General features: G+C 47.8%; 1 pseudogene; it reads right to left on the bottom strand.

The window, feature by feature from the left end:
* Nucleotides 1-5,058: 5,058 nt before the first annotated feature.
* On the bottom strand, nt 5,059-6,099 carry LOC112898124 (annotated as a pseudogene).
* Nucleotides 6,100-6,844: the final 745 nt, after the last annotated feature.

The raw sequence follows: 6,844 nt of genomic DNA on the forward strand, positions 1-6,844 counted from the left end.
AATTTAAGTTTGGACAGAAAGTAGTGCTGCAAGTCCGAGCTATCTATACATATATATATATATATACATTTTAGCAGCCACCTGATATTCCCCATATAATTTCCTAGGGCTTTGCGTTCTAACACCAACCTTAATGAATCCAACGCATGTTGTAAAATCATTTGTTGGGCAAATTTTATCCTAAAATCACTTTGTAAGAGCTACTGCAGTTGTAAAAGTAAACCTACAGCTCTGATACCAGCTGTGGCAGAACCGCCTGAATTATTCCAGCTCAAGTGCGCTAGTCATTGCTATTTAGCCGATACTAACTCAACGCACTTCAAACGGAATAACCTATTGGTCTGTCGCGTCTCCGCCCGATGCAACCACGGTTCAACAGGATCGAAGCTGGTTTACCTCGCACGAAGGCGAGTTTACAATCACAGTACAGCTCATCAACTTTTAATTTATAGATATGAGAATATTATTACAAACCTTGTTCAAACTTACAGGAAACTTATACAACAGTGTTTAAACTGACAAGCTAAACTGCTTGTCCATGCTTACAGCGGAAGGAAAATAAACGTGCGACTACACATGTCGCGAAGGTTAACACCATGCTCAGCCCAAGGCCTGGTGTCACTCAGGAGGGTCACTGCTAGCCGGGGACGGATCCCACTCCACGGACCAGCCATGTGGAACAGAAGTTGGCCACGCAGAACTATCCGTGGGGTTTTCGAAGGTTATACCTAAAAAAGATACTAGCAAGGCTGAGTATTCTAATACTCAGCAAGGCTTACCCGGATTGGGTATACTTTAGCCCGTAACTAGACTCATGAAGGCATTGTAATGGTTCTAGGTTTATTTTCAGCTGAAAAGCAACAAAGAGTATGATTTACTTTCAAATTTTAGCTTTCATATTCTAGTTGATTATCCTTTCTAGGTTAGCACCTATACTAAGCAAGCAAGATAGAGATTATCATTCATCATGATTAATCCATTAATGGTTACACTTCTTACTCTATGTGGCAGAAGGAATAAGCAGTCTCAATCTTCGTGAGAAACGGACGATTCTGAATCGAATTTCAACCTTTCAAGGGTAAACCTAACTCACACAGTTGGAACATCCAAAGATCGTTCCGAAGCAACCGTTTGCCTTTCATTCCGGGTCGTGGAACAGGGCCACCACAAGCGACTGTAGGACCGTACGGACACCAATTGTGCAGGACATACGTCTGTAGCACGACTACATGACCGTACTCCTGTCCGCAGTGTGGAACGCACTCCCTCACGTCGGTGCATGAGAAAAACCAAATTACGAGTGGTGGGAGGTATGTCCACTTGCCGGGCCGATTGGTTACTAGGCTTACCGCTTTACCATATTTCGCGGCATGTGGCTAGTACTTTCAAACACTTAGCCACCACTACCACACGCTGCGACCTTAACAACTTTTATCAAAACAGGCAGGGTAAAGCTCCAGGTCATGACACCGTACATGACCCTGTCCATCCTCCTTATAGTGATTGCAGAATAGTAATCACGCAACTCCTATGTCGCGCGAGTGACAGGAAATCACTCGACTTTTACCGGCCCTATTTAGCAGAGCATCTACACGATAAAGACTCGGGTACAATACATTGTATTCCTAAGATTTCATGCAACTAGGGTTTCATTTCAACTCCTAGACGTAATGCAAGATATATAAAATAATAATAAAATTATAATAAACTGAAATACTGGGTTATGCATTGGGGCTTACCTCCTTGAGTAGGGTTGGGGGCAGGAGTGTCAGAGACTTCCGAACTTTGGTTCGGGGCTTCAGTTAGATCCTCGACGACGTTTATCGGATCTTCAGAAAACCCTTGGTCTTGTCCCAAGACCAACTCGTAGCCTCTGTCGTCGAGCGTCGTTGATTCTACATGATATGCAATAATTTAAGTGAGATGGTGTTTGAGTTTAAGATTTTATTTCACAATAACGTTGCAATCCAAATAATTAACACACATGAACTCACGAAACAAGGGGGTTTAGTCTTGAATTATCATTCATATTAAGTTATGATTATAGTATTGGATTTACTGAAAAAAGGAACTAAAACATTTGAATTTGAATTCAAATTTTAAGTTTAAAATCAAATCTTACGTGAATAGAATTATAAAGTCTTGAAAATTTAATTATAGACTAATTATCAACACATTAGATTATGACAAAAAGATCTAATTAGTTAAGCCTAAGGAACATGCTTAATTAATTTCAAAATCATCTCAAATTTGAATTACACAAATTCAAAAGAATTTAAACTACAATACAGTGCTAGGTTTGGAACTTTTATACAAGCTCACACATGACCTATAGAAGCTACATATCAAAAATCACAAGAAAATAAATTAGTGTGTAGAAGTTATACACAATATACCTTTTAACCTTGAGTTTAAAATAGATTCAAAAGTATTTAGTTTCAAACTAAACTTGATTAATAAAAGTTGTAGGGTTTGAAATCTAGTTTCCAACAAATTTAGTTTGGTAATTTTTGGATTTTTCTACAGTTTTCTACTAATTTTACAAGGCAGCAGCATTGTTCACATGAAATAACAAACCACTTGGGGGGGGGGGGGGTCCTCAGTACTTTTGCACCTGGGTCCCTAGAACACTAATTACACTTGCACATATGCCCTTGCCAAGCCCCGACGGCGGCCGGCCGATTGGCTCCAGCACGTTCTCGCCGGCGGCGAGGTTACCGACGGGGAGGGGCTAACCGGGCACGATCTACGGGACCTAGGGAACTGTTTGGGAGGGGAGGTGCTCGACGGGCGACGGTGGAACACGACCGGCGATGAGGAGGGGCGGCTGCCGTGTCGGGTCACCGGCGTTCCCTGCGAGGGGCCGGTGAACATGAGCAAGCAAGGCGCGCACGAGCACCAATGAGCTGCGGGGGGTCGACCTGAGTACCTAGATGATCTGGAGGTCAAGCAGAAGGGGCTGTCGACGACGAGGCAGCGCGCGGGCATCTCCGGTGAGAGGCGGCTCGGGGTCGAAGAAATTCCAGCGAAGGAGGGCCTAGGGCTGGACTGGATCAGGTTGGGGAGCTAGGGAAGAAGGTGGGGAAGCGGTGGGCAGCAGGGATTCGGTCGGGGTGAAGTGGTCGAGGTGAATTCCGGCGAGGAAGTGTGGCGGCGGGCCGATTGTACTCTGTAACACTTTAGTTGCTAGAAATAAAATGCATTTATTCTGGAGTGTTTCGTATTTGTCGCGCCTAACCGGGAGTCCGGTCGGGGGCTGGAATTTTGTCATCTTTTTTGAGTGGAAATGCGGTGCCCCGACTCGCTATAGCCTTTGTCATAAAGGAAGGCGGTCGGGTAGAGGGAATTGAATGTGTGCACATGTAGGGGTGACCCCGTCCACAGTCTTTGCGACTGGAGGGGTTGAGTCGGCGTCACTTGACTCGATGGCCCGAGTGACGTGCTCAGTGAGCTCCTAACGGGTGTGCCCCTGCAAAGTGTAGGCGATCCGAGTGGAATCCGGGTTCGTCGTTCGTGACGAGGTCGGCGTAGCCTGCATGTGGCATTCCACTACTCCATGAACCGCCTCCTGATAGATGCCCGAGTCGTTCAACCGACTCTGGTGGCCCGATGGTCTCTCCTCGATGAAGATTCTGTGGGCATGGCTCGAGGTCCGTATCGGACAAGAAGGTCAAGATGACTTGAGTTGCTGCCTGAGCAAGTCAGGCGAGGGCCGCTGGGGCTCATCTGCGTTTCTCCCCTAGCTCCATTTGATGCAAGGCGGCCTTGAGTCCTCCGTGGACCGGCCTTCGAACCTCGGTCAACTGGATTCCCGAGTTGGGATTCATCGGCGTGAGCCCTTTCGGGTCTAAAGATATTTCAAAAATTGAATAATTAGATGCAAATATTGACTACGGATGTGGTGCATTGAGGCTTACCTCGGAGGTCAAAGCGTTGCCCCATTTTTCGTGCCCGCATCGCGATCGTGGTGGGTCACCGACCAGCTCAGCGAACTCGGAGAGAGCTTGATGCCGGTCGTGACGGTGATTGCGTAGGCAACCACCATGGAATATCTGAAGACAGCTCAACACGCGGAGTGGAAGGCAACCCTGGGGGAGGCGATGTCCAGGCACGAAAATTGAGTCGAGCGCTGCCATGACCGTGTTGTCCCCTGGCCAAGAGGCTCCTCCAGTTGATCCTGCAGCGCGACGCCTCTAGCCCATGTTGTCGGCCAACGCGGACAGGGTGCTGCAATGGAAAGCATTTGTCGAGTAGTTAGCTTTCATTTCTAGAGTAGTTTGTGCGGGGGTCTTGAAGGGCCCCCGAGTGAAAGATCTACGTGCTTGTTGTCTTTTTTGTTTTATGGTTTTTGGGAAGCTGGTCCCACCCGTATCCCTTTGTTTCCTGGAGTGATTTTTGCCTTCGCACTTTTCCTTTCAAACCTATACATTAACCATAGGTTGCAGCGTGTAGTCGAGGGCTGGCCCGAGTGGTGTCAGCTGCTAGTTCACCATAGGTTGTGACGAGGGTTCAGTAGGTTGGGTGGCCCAACGGAAATCGCTTAGGTTGCGATGGGAAAATGAGTCGCCCTTTCGTTCAGGCGAAAGAGGTTGCCTTTTTTTGTGTGTGAGCTTTGAAAGGAAAGAGGGATAATGCTACGCGTGGTGGTGTATCCCCATGGGGCTCCGAGTGACTCGAGGCCGAAAGTGCTCGGGCTGGGGTGCTGTAGGAGTTGTATTGTCAACAAAAGCATACGAAAGGACTGAATTTAAGGGAAGAAGCGACGTAACTGCTCAATGTTCCAGATGTTGGTGAGGATGTTGCCGTCGCTATCCTTTAGTCGATAGGTTCCTGGCTGGACCACCTCCTCGATCGTGTACTATCCTTCCTAAGGTGGAGTGAGCTTGTGCATGTCCTTGGTCGACTACACTCTCCTCAGCACCAAGTCACCGACTTTGAGGGTTCTTCCCCGGATATTCCTCTCGTGGTATCTACGAAGGGTCTGCTAGTAGCTTGCCGAGCAGACTAGGGCCGTCTCCCGGCCCTGGTCCAACAAGTTTCTTGCTGAGCCTCCGTGGATCAATCTGGGTCAAAGGCCTTGACCCTTAGGGTGGCATGGTCCAAGTCGGAGGGTAGCATGGCTTCCGCCCCGTAAGTTAAGAAGAACAGGGTGAATCTTGTGGACCTGTTGGGACTTGTTCTCAGGCTCCAGAGGACGGCTGGGAGTTCCTGGACCCAATGACCGGCAAACATGGTGAGCTGGTCAAAGATGCGAGGCTTGAGTCCCTGGAGGACCATGCCATTTGCTCTCTCTACCTGTCCATTTGTGTGAGGGTGTCCGACCAATGCCAAGTCGATCCTGATCCTTTACCCGTCAGTGAAGTCTAAGAACTCTTTGCCCGTGAAGTTGGTGCCGTTGTCGGTGATGATGGTGTTGGGCACACCAAACCCGTAGACAACGTCAAGAAAAAACTTGATGGCCTCTTGGGAGCTGGTCTTGACGATTGGTTTTGCTTCAATCCATTTGGTGAACTTGTCCACCGTGATGAGTAGGCGGGTGAAGCCGTCAGGAGCCTTCTTGAGAAGCTTGGCCATGTCGAGACCCCAAACCTCGAACAACCATGTGAGGGGGATGGTCTGAAGTGCCTGTGCTGGCAGGTGGGTCTGTCGGGCGTAGAATTGGCACCCTTTGCACATGCAGACGAATTCTTCCACGTCGCTTGTAGCACTTGGCCAGTAAAAACCCTGGCAAAAGGCCTTACCGACCAGCGACTGCGGGGCTGCGTGGTGCCCACAAATGCCAGCCTGGACCTCCAAGAGGAGTTCCTTGCCTTGTTTGGTCAGGATGCATTTCATGAGCATCCCCACAGGCGACGGGCCTCGCTTGTACAGCTCACCGTCGATGGTGACGAACGTCTTGGCTAGTTGGGTGATCCTTCGTGCTTCAATCCTATCGGGTGGGAGGACCTCGTCGACGAGGTAGGCCAAAAGTGGCACCCTCCAGTTGTGGTCGGTTACTGTTGCGTAGGCCTCCATCGCAAAGCAGTCGGGGATAGTTGCCGCTGCGTTGGCCTCCATAGCAAAGCAGTCGTGGGCGGTTACCACTGCGTCGGTGTCCATCGCAAAGTAATTGGGGGCGGTTACCACTGCGTCAACCTCCGTCACAAAGCAGTTGGGGCGGTTACCGCTGCGTCGGCCTCCATCGCAAAGCAGTCGGAGCCGGTTATTGATGCGTCGGCCTCCATCGCAAAGCAGTTGGGGCCGGTTATTGTGACACTCAGGTAAATGGCATGGTCACACCCTAGAGTTTTGGTATGTTTGTATGTGCAAAATATGGCAAAGGTGTGTTTAATATGTGCAATGCTAAGGAAAAGTGTTGTTTATATAATTATATTTAACTAGAGGTCCTTTTGTGCTAAATGGGTAGATATAGAGGGAAAAGTTCAAAAGCATAAGGGTTGTTTTGCAAAAGATGGAAATTTGCGTTTAAATCGCAAAAATATGTAAAACTACCCTTGGATATATGTGTAGAGTAGTTTTATCTATAGGATTTACATAAAGTTTGAAAATGTTACTAAGGATATATGTGTAGAGTAGTTTTATCTATAGGATTTACATAAAGTTTGAAAATGTTACTAAGTTTATGGTAACTTCTAAACTGTTGCTCTACTGTAGATGAACCTTAAAGCAAAGTTGCAGAGCTTGAAAAATTATGCACTTTTGCTTTTGGGACCATCTCCATTTGAGCACTGGTTTAAAAGTTATAAGTTCTTTACAGTGAAGTCCCTGTAATTCTTTGGTTTTGCAAATCAGTCCTCGAACCCTTTTTTCTCTCTTCTTCCTCCCTGAACCCCTGCTCCTCTGC

This window comes from Panicum hallii, chromosome 6 (genome assembly GCF_002211085.1).
Source record: "Panicum hallii strain FIL2 chromosome 6, PHallii_v3.1, whole genome shotgun sequence".
Classification (NCBI taxonomy): domain Eukaryota; kingdom Viridiplantae; phylum Streptophyta; class Magnoliopsida; order Poales; family Poaceae; genus Panicum; species Panicum hallii.